A 16,708-nucleotide genomic window follows, 5' to 3' on the forward strand; every position below is an offset into this window, starting at 1 on the left:
AAATGAAAACAATATTAATGCACAACAAGTGGAATAAAAATAAACATAAGTCATTAATATAACCCAAAGAAGGATAAACAAAGTGGGAAAATTTTTAAAACTCTTTTTTTCTTTTTTGCAGAAGAATGTCAGCTAATAACCATAGAAAGATAGCCAGAATTAGAACTTTTAAAACTATGAATTATAATAATTATAGCCAGTTCAGATAAAGATCATCAATGGGTGCCAAAAGCATTAGATAAAGGTACTTAGAGAACAGGGTATTTTTAGGATATCAGAGACTTTTCTGAAAGATCATTTACTAATTTCAAAATGAGTATTGGAGAGAGCTGGATGTCCACATCCTAATCAAGGAATCATGCTCAGCATCACTAATAGTAGAACAAGATGGCACCATGTTTCTCTTTATGTGAATCATAAGAAATACATGTATTTCTTATGAAGTACATGTTATTCTTGCTAAAGAATGTTTAACCTGACTGTAAACTATCCTGTAAATCGGTGGTTCTCAACCAGGGTGGTTTTACCCAAAGGTGACATTTGGCAAAGTCTGAAGACATTTTTGGTTGCTATGTGTGAAGAGCTGCTGCTGGCATTTGGTGGGTAGAGGCCAGGAATCCTGCTAAATGTCCTCTAACACAGAGGACAACACCCCACAGCATATCAGTAGTGTTGAGGTTGACAAAATCCTGCTCTCTACCTACTTTCCTCCTCACAGGTAATACGGGAAATGGAATAACAAATACCATTAGCAAACAGTTAGGCAACTCCAGAATATGGTATATTCTGCCATAGGACTACTATGATTTTTAAAAATAGTAATGTATGAGGAAATAATGGGAGAAGCTGTTCTAGAATAAAAAGATGACTAAATAAGATAACCCCTTATGCATTAATAAACTCAATTGCATTTAGACAAACAGAAAGAAAACAAATCCTTGAACAAATAGAGGGAATTTAATATGAACCAGATATTTTTACATCATAGTTAATAATTTCTTAGGATTGATAATTGTGGTCATGTAGGAAAACACCCCTATTCTAGGGTGATACATGTTAAAGAATTTGAGAAGAGTATTACGATGAGTACAACTTGTGTTCAAATAGTACACAAATGACAGAAATTAATCTCAAAAGATAGTGTTCAATTTAAAAATTAACAAACAGAATCAAGTATATGATAACATCATTTATAAAAGCTTATAGTGTACATTTTTCAAGAACATATACATATTGCAGTAAATGCCTATGGAGGGAAGGGGTGTGGGAGGGGGGTATACAGATAATAATAAATGAATGAATGAATGCAAAGAAGAGAGGGACTTTGCAGAGATCCAGGGTGACAACATGCCATGAGCCAAGGAATACTGCATAAAACAATTCTCTGTCTTTAAGTACAAAAATAAATCCAAGCATCCAAATATAAATATTAGTGTATGCATGGGTCCCAAAACATAATTTTTTAAAAAAGATTTTATTTATTTATTTGAAAGAGATCAGAAGCAGGCAGAGAAGCAGGCAGAGAGAAAGAGAGGGAAGCAGGTTCCCCGCTGAGCAGAGAGCCTGATGCGGGGCTCGATCCCAGGACCCTGAGATCATGACCTGAGCCGAAGGCAGAGGCCTTAACCCACTGAGCCACCCAGGTGCCCCCAAAACATAATTTAAAGAGATAATTATATTTTTTAAAAAGAAACTGATAAATAGGGTTGATTTTAGTGAAGAAATGGAAAGGTAGAGAGGATGAAAATATATCTATTTTCTTGAAAGATTCAAATTAAGAAAGTTGTCCTAATAGTGGCCCCGAAACACAGACCTTCTGGATGTGATTGTGGTAATGGAGTGCTTACTAGAGGACTGCTGCAAGGACCCTAGCGGGTGGTAGCAGGATACGAACTATGAATCTCACCTGTGGATTTGGAGAAGGTGAGGGGAGGCATAGATTTAAAGAGGAAACATTGTATATAGTCACTTAAGAGTTAAATAAGATAGAAGGAATGGTAATTATCTGGATTTTGAACTTGGCCAGATTTTGTTCAATGACTTGGAAGCCATAAAGAAAATAACTGACAGGCTCAGGTCAGCCAATTTTTAAATCAGCGTATGTTTTTAAAGTCTGAATTTGTCCCTGACAGTGTTTAAAGAAGCTCTTATCTCCTGAATCCGGCGGGTAGACTGAGTGTCTCCAGGCCCAGGAGTTAATCTTACATGGAAGAGCTGCATGGGAGGCAGAACACTCAGTCTTGACAGTTCTCTTGTGCTAAATCAGGGCCCTAAGAGGGAAGCAGTGGGACTTTGGAACCTGAAAAGAGCTTATTTGAGTAGATGCACTTGAACACCTTGAAGCAGTATCTCATCCCAGTGGAACTGCTCAAAGGAATGCCTCAAAGAGCGTGTAGACACAATCAACCTGCAGGGCCCTCAGAAACAGCAGATGAATGGTGAGTGAGGACAGACAACCAAATGTAATCAAGCGGTAACCCAATCTCATATTTTCTTTCTGGATGTCGTATCTTTGATGGAACTCAGATGAGCTTGGTGTCCTTCAGAACGTGTCACCGGTCCATTCTATTAAATATATCATTATCATGCTAATTACATCTGACGGACAAGAAATGGTTAAGTATTAGGGGTGCCCTAGTAACTCACAGGCATGTCAGAGAATAGGAAGTTCATCCACATAGATGAAGGGTCCTACCACTCCAATGAAATGTTTAGGGACCTAGTTTTCTGGACCATGCAGAATCGTCACCTCTAAAATAAGGGAAAAGTTATAGCACTAAGAGAGAGGCAGAATGGTTGGCCTTGGAGCCTGGAGATATTGCACTTGGAAGTAAGGTTATGACCCATTTATGGGGTGACTTAAAGCATGGCATTTTTTAATGGGACCGAGCACAAGAAAGGGAGCAGCAGTTCCAAGATGTCGTGCAGGCTTCCCTGCCATTCATTCCACTTGGCCATGCAAATCCAATAGTGTGTCAGAGAAAAGGATACAGTATGGAGACTCTGTCAGACCCCAATCGAGGAGTCTCAGAACAGATCTCTAGGGTTCCCAAATAAGGCAATGCCATCTCCAGAGGTGGACTAGTTCTTTTTTGAAAACTAGCTCCTCATATGCAAAAACCAGTTCCTAGTAGAGCATGAGTCCTGACCATGGGAGTCTGGAGCTGCCCTTCATGGTCTGGGTATTATCACACCCATTAATCGATAAAATCAGGCAGCCTCAAGAGCAATCCTTCCTATAATGAAAATAATATATTGAGGTTCAGGCCCAACAGGTGCAGAGGACAGCAGTAATTTACACAGACAGATGGACCTAACCTTCAAGTTACCTATCTATATGACATGGATGTCTCCCTCTTAGCTCACACATATGACTTCATGGGTGGTATCTTCCAGTAAGCTAATGTAGAAGGACAAGAAATCAGGTATGATCCGTGAGTACATCTTCTTGATAGGTCAGCAGGAGATAAAAATGGAAAGTATTTGAGCACCTACCTACTTAGCAGTGGCCCTGAAGGACAGTGGTGAGAAAAAAAATCCTCCCAATACTTGGAGAAATACATTGTCATCAATGTTGAATGAGGGGACAAGTGACTAAAGGTAAGGATAAACACACCTGACTGGAAAGTGGTGAATCACATGGTCTCTTGGCTGGAGGCCTCGATACAAAGCAAAACTGAAAGACTAAAGACAAAGACATCTATGCAAGAGGCACAGGGATGGACATATGGATGTGGACATAAAAAGCGTGATTTTTTTTTTTTTTGACTCCCATATCCTATCTGCCAAAATTTTTTTTTTCCTTTAAACCACAGAAGAGACATGTTAGCAACCAGATGGGAAGGATGGTGGCATCCAGTCAACATCAGTCACTCTCAATCCTCCACCAGCCCAGTGCTTGAATAATGGGTGATAAATAGAGCTGTAATAGCAGGGTTCAAGGTGATTCCTGGGTCCAGTGGAATGGGCTTCCTATCAGCAGGGTGATCCAGCTGTTCCCTGACCGAATGTGTGATCTGTGAGCCTCAGAGAACAGCCATTTAGTGACAATATCCCAGACCCTTCCTGCAAGGGGCAATGTATAGTTTTCACTGGAATTGAAAAGTACTTTAAGTTTGTCTTTTCTCTTGTCTGCCAGCACCATGATCTAAAGACTTCATAGAAAGTGGTTTAGCAACACAGATTCCTGTTGTTCCTGAAACATCACCTAAAAGCTTGGGTACATTTAACAAAGGAGAAAAAAAAATGGATGTATTACCAAGGGATGCACCAGCCCTCCAAATACCAATCACAAATCAACAGCAAGCCTAAAAAGGTGAGAATGGTTTGTTAAATGACATCTATGTTTTCCAACTTGAGAGAGAAACTCTATAAGGCAGGATACAGTCCCCTATTTGTGACATATACAGTAGACTAATGGCCAACATATGAGGCTGTGTCCCAGGTACACTGAATATATACATCCAGAAACCAATGCATGAAAGTAAGAATGGTTTTTCTCACTTTTATTCATAGTGTCTCCCCATTATTCTCAATATTTGCAGAATTTTATTTATACTCTGGCAGGGATAGATAAAACATCTATGTAAAACGTGCTTTTCCACTGTGCACTATAAATATATTATGACTTTGAGATTTTTTCAATGTTTTTAGTCACTTGGTAAGGTTAAAAGTTTGAGCCTGACAAAATATTGTTTTGAGTTTTGATAGCAACATTAGAGGTATATGTAAGTGCAGCTTTACATCTGTAGTTTAAATTTTTTGTTTTAGAAAAGGAAAAAATATTTCTCAAGTGTAAGTCAGTTAAAAAAATCAATTACTCAAATATGTCAGTGAGCTAAAGTCCAACACGAACATTTGTCCAAATTCAAAAACAAATGTCAATGCCTATGGATCGATTACATGAGAATCTTCAACTCACCTGACCTTTTTACTGAAAAATTCTTAGACATTTATGGTAGAGGAAAGATATCCCCAACAGATTTGATAAAGGTCAAAGCATAGACTTGAGTATTATTTGAAATTTAGTTTCCAATAATTATTTATGACCTGAATTCAAAATCACTTGTAAGGAAAATTTTAAATGGCTCTCATCTAGAATCAGGCAAATTTCTTTTGCGTTTCTTAATGTACTTGTTTTTTATTTCAGCTCCCTCCCAATACTTCCACATCTCCTCACCTCCACAAAGTAAAACAGACCGAGAAGGACCTTCTTCCTCCCCATATAGGGGTAGTCAAAGTACCCAATTTAAGGAGTTTTGAATAACATTGGTTTCTACTTAACTTGGATTAACAGATAAATCTTAGTGGAGGCAAGGATATGACACAGAAGAAGAGAAAATGTAGAACAGGAGCAGAAATTTTTAAAGACCCAGGAGCTAAACAAACAAACAAAAAATAGTGGTCAGGATTGTGGGATCTCCTTATAAAAGTCAGTAATGGCCTAATGAATAATATTTCCCATTTTATTTCTCTGTGCTACGGGGCACGAATTTTCAGTGTTTGACTGGTAATAATTGTCTTGTTTGTTTACATTCTTACCCAAATGGCTCAGATTCAAATTTTCTAAAGTGCAGCAAGGCAAAGCCTGCTTTTGTATCGCACATAATCACTCCTTTTTTAAGGATGCTTGATGATTTTTTAAGACTGGTGGATTGATAATCATGGTTAAAACATATTTTTAATATATTAAAAAATCAAGTGTTCCTGTAATCACATATTATATCATTATTTAGCTGCATCATATAGCCGGGGTTTGCTTGCTTTGTATATTTGTATGTGACACTGTAACATAGGAGGCTTATGTTCCAAAAATATTTAAAAAAATAGGTTCAAAACAGTAAGAAGAAAAATACTTAAATATTTAGTTGATTTATGAGGGTGTGAGGTTTAATTCTAATTCTGCCATGTACTAGCTGTGAAGCCTGGGGCACATTCTCTAAACTTTCTGAGTCTGCTTTCTCATCTGTAAAAAGAAAAACCAGAATAGTGCTTCTCTTATAGGGTTGATGTGTTGATGAAATGAAATCACATATGTTAAGGGCTTATAAAGCACATGGGACCTACAAAGCATTCATAAGTATTAGCTGTAAATACTTAATGATACTCAGTCTGAAAGAAAACAGAAACATGTATTTTAATAGATATATGTGTACCTTCCATTACTTTTTAATATTTAAGGCAAAGATGCAGAGATTAAGTGATTTTCTTCTTCCTTTCTCTTTTGGCCTTTTTAATTCTATCCATGCTCACCTCCAGATGACACCCTCCACTTTTTGTAAGACATATTCTCTTTGGTTGATAGAATACTTTGTAAAGAGACACCTGGGTGGCTCAGGTGGTTAATCCTCTGCCTTTGGTTCAGGTCAAAATCCCAGGGTCCTGGTAACCTGGAACAAAGTCCCACATTGGGTTCCCTGCTCAGCGAGGAGTCTGCTTCTCCCTCTGCTCCTCCCCCTGCTCATGCTTCTGTGCTCCCTTATTCTATCTCTTTCTCTCCCCTCTCTTCCTGAAATAAATACATAAAATTTTTAAAAAAATACTTTGTTAAGAATAATTATCTTTTCGGGGCACTTGGGTGGCTCAGTGGGTTAAAGCCTCTGCCGTCAGCTCAGGTCATGGTCTCAGGGTCCTGGGATCCTGCCCCGCATCGGGCTCTCTGCTCAGCAGGAAGCCTGCTTCCTCCATTCTCCCTGCCTGCCTCTCTGACTACTTGTAAACTCTATCAAATAAATAAATAAAATCTTAAAAAAAAAGAATAATTATCTTACCACTTGTTTATTTCTTTAGTACAATAATTATTATTGTGTGATTATTAGAAAGCTTAAAGTCATAGACTCAAATACAGACCTTGGAAAATTTTTCTTTTTCCAGGGTACTTCAACCTGTGGTAAAAACATACAAAAAGGCCTCAGTCTATAAAACTCAAATAATTCCAGAACAACTGTTTTGAACTTAAGCAGATCAATACTGAAAAGAAAAGCTAGTATGATTCATTGCTGTTAAAATAATAATTCCAGTACAAGCCTATTTCAAGAAGTGAGGTAAGTCTCAAATAAACAGCTTAACACTATACCCAAGGAAGCAATAAAGAACAAAGAAAACCCAAAACCTTCAGGAAGAAGAAAATAATAAAGTAATAGCAGAAATAAATGATATAGAAACTAAAACAAACAAGCAAATAGAACAGATCAAGCACATCAATAAAACCAGGAGCTGGTTCTTTGAAAAGATAACAAAATTGATAAACCTCTAGCCAGACTCATCAAAAAGAGAGAGAGAGAGAGAGAGAGAAACTCAGACAAAATCAGAAATCAAAAAGCAGAAATAACAGCCAACACCACAGAAATACAACGTAAAAGAATATCATGTGAAAAATGATATGCTAACAAATTGGACAACCTAGAAAAAATGGGTAAATTCTAGAAATACATAACCTACCAAAACTGAATCAGAAAGAAGTAGAAAATCTGAACAGACTAATTATCAGCAATGAAATTGAATCAATAATAAAAAAATTTCCAACAAACAAAAGTCCAGGACATGACAGCTTCATAGGTGAATTCTACCAAACATTAAATAGAGACTTAATACCTATTCCTCTCAAAATTTTCCAAAAAATAGAAGTGGAAGGTAAACTTCCAAATTTGTTCTTTGAGACAAACATTACCCTGATATCAAAACCAGTTAAAAACACTAGATAAAAAGAGAATTACAGGGCAATATCTGTAATAAACATAGATGCAAAAATCATCAACAAATTTTTGCATACCAAGCCAAAGAATACATTAAAAAAAATCATTCACCATGAGCAAGTGGGATTTATTCCTGGGATGCAAGGGTGGTTCAATATTTGCAAATCAAATAACATGATACATCACATCAATAAGAGAAAGGATAAAAATCATATGGTATCTCAACAGATGCAGAAAAAGTACTTCATAAAGTACAACATCCATTCATGATAAAAACCCTCAACAAAGTAGGTTTAGAAGGAACATACCTCAACATAATAAAGGTCACATATGAAAAACTCAAAGCTCACATTACACTCGATGGTGAAGAGTTTACAGGCTTCCCCCTAACATCAGGATAAGACAAGGGTGTCCACTCTAACTACTTTTATTAAACTTAGTACCAGAAGTCCTAGCCAGAGCAATCAGACCAGGAACAAAAGGAACAAAAGGCACCCAGACTGGTAAGGAAGAAGAAAAACTTTCACTATTTGCAGATGACATGATACCATATATAGAAAACCCTAAAGATTACATCAAAAACCTACGAGAAGTGATAAATGAATTCAGTAAAGTTAAAGGATACAAAATCAATGTAGAGAAATCTGTTTCAACCCTTTACACCAATAATGGAGCAACAGGAAACGAAATTAAGAAAGCAATCCCAGCAATCCCTGTGCACCTGAGTGCCACAGTTAGCTAAGTGTCTCTTTAAAAAAAAAAAAGAAAGAAAGAAAATATTTTACTTAGGACTCCTGCAGGGCTCAGTAGGTTAAGCATCTGCCTTTGGTTCAGGTCATGATCTTTGGGGTCCCAGGATGGAGCCTTGCATTGGGCTTCCTGCTCACCGGGGAGTCTGCTTCTCTCTCTCTCTCTCTCTCTCCCTCTGCTCCTCCCCACCACTCGTTCTCGCTCTCAAATAAGTCATACATTTTTTTTTTCAGATTTTTAATTTTATTTATCTATTTGACACAGAGAGAAAGAGCAGGCACACGAGCAGGGGGAGCAGCCATATGAAAAAAGTTTTTCAGTTTTCCCAGAATATTATTTTTCTCTAATATAAAATACATATAAAACATATATTTTATATAAAATACCTCTTTAGAGATTGTTTCCTGAGTTCTGTCAATATAAACCCAAAATGTGCCAGAATTCTTAAGTCCATATCACTAACAGACTTCTAAATATATATATGTACATATATATTTATAATATTCATATATATATGAATATTCAGTCATAAAAAAGAATGAAACTTTGCCACTTGCAACAACATGGATGGAGTTAGAGAGTATAATGGCAAGCAAAATAAGTCAGTGAGAGAGAGACAAATACCATTTGGTTTCACTCATATGTGGAAGTTAAGAAACAAACAAAGGGGCAGAAAAAAGAGACAAACCAAAAAACGGACACTTAACTACAGAGAACAGAGGTTTATCAGAGGGGAGGGGGGTGGAGGGATGCAAGAAAGAGGTGATGGGGATTAAGAGTGCACATGTCATGATGAGCACTGGATAATGTATAGAATTGTTGAATCACTATATTATACATCTGAAACTAATGTACCACTGTAAGTTAACTATAATGGAATTAAAATTTTTTAAATGATAAAAAATAATTATTCAAATAGCCATCCATGCTTACCAGGGTTATACATATTAGGAACAAAGTTTTAAATTTATATATTTATAAAGGTTATCTAACTAATAGCATATTCTATTGCTTAAATATTTTAAACATAGTTGAATTTCTAAAAATTGAGAGAAACATCCTACCCGACTAGGAAATACATGAATTTAATAAGAAGTTTAGAGGGTACTGAATTTCTTCAATTAAACCCAGAAGGTAGAGTATAACATGAAAATTGGGCTTATCTTTAGAGCTTAGGTGACCAGCCACTGGTTTCTTGATACGCTTGTCCTTTAAAACATTACATTCACCAAGCTCTATCAGCGGGCACACATGAAATCATTGTGTTGGGAACATATCGAATACAGTCAAATATAAAACACATCAAATCATATTCTGAGTGAGTATGGACATAAAGTCATGCCCTCCCTCCATTTTGATTTTTTTTTTTTTCTTTCAACCTCACAAAAGGTCAAAATAGAAAGCCCTCTTCTTTTTGATATGTACTTTATCCCTCCCCACATCCATTCCATCACAGCCCTTTGCTGGGCATCTACCATGAGGCAAGCACTATTGCAGAATGAAGCTGAGCTCTCCCATCAAACTGACAGTCCCTTATGTCACATTCATATTAACCTGGGATTTCGACAGAAGAGAAGTGCGACTGTTCAATGAGCTCATATGAAAACGTGCTCTCTAAGGGAAACATTCTGAGGATGATAATGGGAAAGTTCTAAATCAAATACCACTAATCTAAAATAGAATTAATTCTCTTTATTGGATATTTGAACCCTTGTTAAACATGCAACTGTACTCTAACAGTTTAAGTAAAAGTTTTGAGTTTGAAGCCGTGAGAGTAATAATCAATGAGATTATACAATGTAAATAAGCATGCCAATATGAATTTGCCAAGCCCACTTGCCGCCCTTACGGAAAACAGTAAGCTGGATCTTGAAATAAATGCACAGAAATGAAGGGCCAAGGGGCCCAGGAAAGTCCCAAATACATGTGTCTACACCCAAAAGAGGACAGGACCTGGAAGGCATCAGATCAGAAGCTGTAGGCAGGTCATCAAGAAAGCACTAGGTGATGGGGGTTGGCAGGTTTCCTTACTGCAGTCTCTTCCATTCCCACACAGACTGCTTTCTATCCAATAGAATACAATAAGGACCTTATAAGTAAGAAAAAAATCTCAGATTGTAATTAAATCATCAATCTAATTTATCTAACAAGCTTTCTGAACACCTGGCCACCAGGAAACTACTGCTGATGGGGAATGTGCACAAAGGAATTTTAAATTCTTCAGCCCACTCTACAAAATTCTAAACCTTTTTTGGAAAAAAAAAAATCTATCATTCAAGGCACCTAATACTTCCTGGGTAAATCATTACAGGCTTTCATCTGTTATTCAATTTTTATATTTATCAGTTTTCTGTAAGCGCAAGACAAGTGACAGTTTGGTCTTAGATAATTGGACTATTTAGACTTATATTTGTCTAAATAACCAGAATGCATATCCATGCGTGAAAGTTTAATTTTCAGTTTTTCCAGAATATTATTTTTCTCTAATGGCTTACTCATATAAAATATCTCTTTAGAGATTCTGTTTCCTGAGTTCTGTCAATACAAACCCAAAATGTGTCAGAATGCTTAAATCCATGTCATTAACAGGCTTCTAAATTAACTTGCTTACAGCCATCAATATCCTGTTTCAAAATTATGCAATTTTTTCTGATACCTTAAGAGTATTCTCAGTAATCTAACTCACTTTATTACAACATGTAAAGTCAGAGGCATGAGATACAAGAGATTTAAATCAATTTAGATTAACATCTTTTGTGGCGATCTCAGAAAATTAAATTCTGATGGAATTGGATTTCTAATTATATAACTCCCTTCCAGTCAAAGATAATACTATTTAACTGTCAATAAATAAAATCCCAGGCATCTCTTCATTTAAAATTTATAACTAGGTCAACTTTCCCAGCATCATGCAAATCTGCTACATAGATCCCATATATTTGAAAACATGCACTTAACTGTAATTTTTTAAGAATCCTATATCCCTCACTAAAGGCGGTTCTCTCTCTTCAGAGAGTATCCCTCTCTAAGGGCAGGTCCATTTCTATATCACACACCACTGAATTACTAGATCCTAGTACAGTATGTAGCACACAATATATACAGAATGAAAGTCTGAATTAGAATTTAAGAAATCACATTGAAAATAATTTTTTCCTTTTTTTAACATAGAACAAAACCATTTTTCTGCCCTCTGTATTTTCCCCTACTTAACCACACAAAATCTGGCCACGACCTGTTCCTATTAGACTATGTTAGTTACTCACCTAGGGATTAAAATATTGTCCCAAATCTGCATAATTCCTGATATTTATTGCTATGTAAGAGGGAAAGGAGGAATTTTTTGCTTCACTGTTAACACGTCAGTATTTTTTTAAAAAATGTTTCAATATATTCCTCTACGCAAAAGAGAAGTTCTGAATTTTCTACAGATCAGATCACCCTTTTTATTACATTATTTCCTGCTAATGCTGTAGTCATCACTGTCTCACCTGATTCTCCCCCTCCCACCAGCGCTCATCACTCGGCGAGCTGTCACTCCTATTGCACATCTCGTTCTGGACATCTTTTCTATGTACTTACACAGGTCACTATATTTCACCTACTGACATACAGAACACACCGTACTTCAATGTCTGGGGTGTTGGTTTTTTTCCCACTGTGGCCATCACTGGGTCCATTGCTCTCTCAGACCCTTAGTGCCAAGCACACTGGAGATGGCTGATCAATACTTGTTGGTAAATGGAAAAGATAATGAACAATGAGCATGGGGACTATTTGTGTTATCTTGTTTTGTTTTCTGCTTCTCTGTTCCAGAGAACAGAGAACAGAGAACAGAGAGAACAGAGAACAGAGACTCTGCTTGATGTTCACATCGAGAAAATTTTCCTTTGAAACCCCAATCAATAAGATAATATCTGGGTATGAAAATTTTATGATACAAAATGTTTATGTTTTGCCTTGCATAAGCAAAATAAGGAGGGCTACTTACATAATCACTAGTTAAATTTAACATGTTACCCATTTGGGTCTTTTTTCCTCAGTTAGGACGCAGCATTTTAAAAGTGAATAAATGAAGACATTCTAGGGGCACCTGAGTGGCTCAGTCGGTTAAGCGTCTAACTCCTGGTTTTGGCTCAGGCTGTGAGCTCAGAATCCTGAGATCAGGCCTGCAAGGGGCTCTGTGCTCAGTGTGGAGTCCACTTGAGATTCTCCCTGTCCCTCTCCCTCTGCTCCCCCATTCATGCTCCCGCACATGCACATACATGTGCTTTCTCTCTCTCTCAAAATAAGTAAAATCTTTTTTTTTTTTAAATAAGACACTCCAAAAGAGAGAGAAATAAAAACAAGTGAATATATTTGGTCCCTTCAGTTTATATTATGCTGCATTCAATTAGGATTATGAAGAAAAACCATTTTCAGAGCATTTTTTGATACTGTAGAGAAAGATTTAAACCCTAATGAAGTATCAGAAAATACATGTCAACAGCAGAGCCCTAAGCTAGAGCTGGCAGAGCCTACTGTGGACGATTCGCAAGTACCAGAACGGGAGACATAAAGTGAGGGACCAGAATAGATTTTCAGAGTTTTTAGTTGTACTTATTAGGCTAAATAGGGAAAAGCATGTTGACTTCATCTTTCCAAAGTGCAACAGAAACTGGATGTAAATGTGTGGATAGGTGAGAAAAGAACAATTCACAAATAAGAAACAAGAAAATAAGAAACCAAAATTCCAAAAAGTTTGAAACTGAAGTGTTGGCAATATGTTTTTTAGAATAATACAAGATAAAACAGTTATTTTCCCTTGGATGAATGTGTATCCCAAAAATGTTGGCCTAAAAAAAAAAAAAATAAAAAAAAAAAGATGTGTTTCCTGATTATGAGTTTGGTTTTAAGCAACAACCAGACAGTAGAAAGAAGTCATGATTTCTTGACTCAGAATGCCAATTAATTTCCATTCTAAACAAACTTTTCATTTCCAGTTTGAAGGGCCTTGGTCTTAAATATGGAAAACAGATGAGATGTTTGTGTTACACATATGCATACACCAAGACACAGCCATTCACCCAGCGACTTGGTGAGCAGAGAATTCACCTCCTCACACATGCGCTAGAAGAGCCAATTGTGTAACTACTACGGGGCCTTTCTGTCAATGCTGCATTTCAAATTTCTTTGACCAAATTTCTACAATGAGAAGCTTACTTCGCAAAAATAAATGAGGCAGATTAAGAAATAAGGAGAACACACTAGTCAAGTGAAAACAATACTATTATCAAATTGGAGAGTATTAGTAACAGTTTTAAAAGTTGTTCATCATAAATGGGGATCATCAATGTTAAAAAAATTGTGATGTTTGATATTAAAATACCATTTTTTTCCAATTCAAGAAATATTGCTGGACATTCATTACATTTCTTCAATAAACTCACAAGGTGATAGACCAGGTCGTCAATGTCAGGGATGGACTGCCGGACCCATTTGACTTCCGGATTCAAATTCATTAGCTACGTGGCCTTGGTAAGTGGCCTAACCTGAATCCGAGGGTGTGCTCTGGAAAACTAGAACTAAAGGACAATATAGGTGAGAAAATATTTTAACAACGTTTGAGGTTATTTTGTAACCTTGAGCAAAGTCAATTCTCAAAGGCTCTTTCCTTTCAAAGTAGACAAAAATATATACAGATCATAAAACAAAAAAAGTAACAAAAAGAAGTGTGTTAACTATGCTGGAATTAAAATAAAAAACTTAATAAAAATAAAAACAAAATTAAAAAAGAATATATAGCTCGTAAAAGTGTTAAGATATTAAATGAGAGCTTATATTTCAATGGCCCAGCACTATAAATGTGACATATTTGTAGTTATCAGTAACTGGTAGCTATTTTAATAAACATTATATCAGTAAAAATGAACAAACAACTAGAAATTTTTGTATAGATAAGTAAAATACAAATTAAAATGACCTTCTTGTCTATCAGTTAGCAAAGCATTAAAAATAATCATATATACTGCTAGCTATAGAATAATGAAATGAAAATGTTTATACAGGCGTGAGAATGTTTATTGCAGGCAAGTGAGAATGTAAATTGATATAATTTTTTTAAAGGACAATTTGGTGATGTGTATAAAAAATTTAAAAAATAAACATTTTCTTGACCAAGCCATACTATTTCTAGGAATTTACCCTAAGCCATTTTAAATATCCAAAGATGAATGTGCACACACAAACTGCAATACTGATTATATATCTTAAAAAAACCCCAATTTTTATTTTTTATATTTTAAGATTTTATTTATTTATTTGAGGGAGAGAGAGAGAACAGAACCAGGGGGAGGGGCAGAGGGAGAGGGAGAAGCAGACTCCTTGCTGAGCAGGGAGCCAAAGCCAGGGCTCAATCCCAGGACCTTGGGATCATGACCTGAGCTGAAGACAGATGCTTAACCGACTGAGTTGCCCAGGCACCCCAAAAACCTGATTTTTAAAAATAGGTTATATTTTAATTAAGATATAGCACAATAACACAATGGCTTTTATGAAAACATATTACACATTATGATATGATTTTAGAGACCCAAACATAGCAAGTGTAAAAAATAAAATAATGCCAGCAAAGGGTGGTTATCTGTCTTCTTTTCTAAGGAAAAAAAAAAAAATAGCTTCTATACTAACTTAAAACTGAAATGAACCATATGCTCACATATATAACACACACATATACACACACAAGCTCATTGTTTCTATTTAGAATCTGTCTCAATATTTTATTTAATATTTTATTTATTTTCTTTTGAACAAAGCTTTCCTTCTTCAATTTAATTCAACTGAATATACCCCTTAAGTGTACATAGTTAGACATAGCCAATTCATGTCTTTCATTTGCTTTCAGCTTTCAGTGCTCTATTAAGAATTTTTAAATCATAAAACCATATATCATAGTACTTGAGTGTTTTGTGGGAGATTATCTTTAGGTGGTAAAAGGTCTGTATCCTAACACAGAAACACAGTTGAGTTATATCGATATGAAACACTTAACGCAAGGCCATATAATTAATAAATGGGTCTCCAAACTTTTTACTAAATCAAACTAAAAAAGAGATCCTATGTTGCTATGGCTCCCAGTGCATCTGAAAATGATGATATAAGATTACGTCCTTGGCTTTCGAGGAGAGTTATAATATATAGCCAGATGCGTCTTTCTCTGTTTTTGTATCTAACTGCTAAGTAAGCTTTTATACATGTTGTGCAAAACTTAATCTAAGATGTTCTCAGATCTCAGGACCAAGAAAAAATGGCGCCTCTCCTGATGGTTTGATTTCTTTAAGAAAATAGTCATCACACAAACCACCATTTTCCTTTTTGACCTAACTGGTAGAAAGAATTGTTTTCAACACATCAGCCTTTCTCATCACGGATCTCTCATATGCCTTCCCTCACCCACCACCTCTTTCTTTACATGATTCATGGAAGAGGTGGCAAAGAATGACGCTGATTCAATCAAGAAAAGCTATTTCTCCCTAACAACTTCGTGTAACTCCCAAATCAAGGCATGCTGCCTCCGACCACTTTCCCACTGCAGCGTGTGATCATTTCAAAAATCAAAAATTCAAAAGTGATGACTTTTATTATTCTTACTTCCATTATTTCAATCAATCTATATACTGAGACTTAGGTATAAGGAGTTGACCAGTATAAAGTAATCAGTAATGGAGCTGCTTCTGGCTCCAAAATCTTTGTTTTCTGCATTTTCCACTGCACTATGTTCGTCTGACATAAAATATACTGTGGTGTGAGTTCAGTCTTTATGGACCTTTAGAAAGAAGAAAGCATCTAATACAACTCTCCTTCCTCCCACCCTATACTTCCTGAATTGTTGCTACACATTGATATCCAAGACATTCTTCCAGAATTATGATACAAAATAAGTAATTTATGATTTTTCACTTTTAGGGTACTAACACTATTTACTATGTAGTACAAATAATTCCATATCATATCTATTGGAACAATAATCTATCTATAAGAACAATAATTCCTCTTTTATTAACATGATGGAGAAAACAGAGTTTAAAATCTGTGAAAATTCTTTAGGTGGTGATGGTGGTAGAAGTGTTAAAAATAAATGTTCCCACCATTTTACTTATCATACCTAAGAAATGAACTAAGAGTGAAGTTACCCTGTCTTGTCTCTCACTGTTGGTAGCTGCCAACAGCCATGTTAATTCCGCCAGAAACTACATGTAACACATTTGTCAATCATTGGTCCT

At 36.0% G+C, this 16,708-nt stretch overlaps 1 protein-coding gene across 1 annotated transcript in view; it reads right to left on the minus strand.

The window, feature by feature from the left end:
- The window catches only part of CCDC102B (coiled-coil domain containing 102B), a gene marked incomplete at its 5' end in the record, with an annotated part of 139,922 nt that overhangs the window by 31,457 nt on the left and 91,757 nt on the right, over positions 1–16,708 (minus strand).

The sequence above is a fragment of the Martes martes genome (genome assembly GCF_963455335.1).
Source record: "Martes martes genome assembly, chromosome: 13".
NCBI classification, from domain to species: Eukaryota; Metazoa; Chordata; class Mammalia; order Carnivora; family Mustelidae; genus Martes; species Martes martes.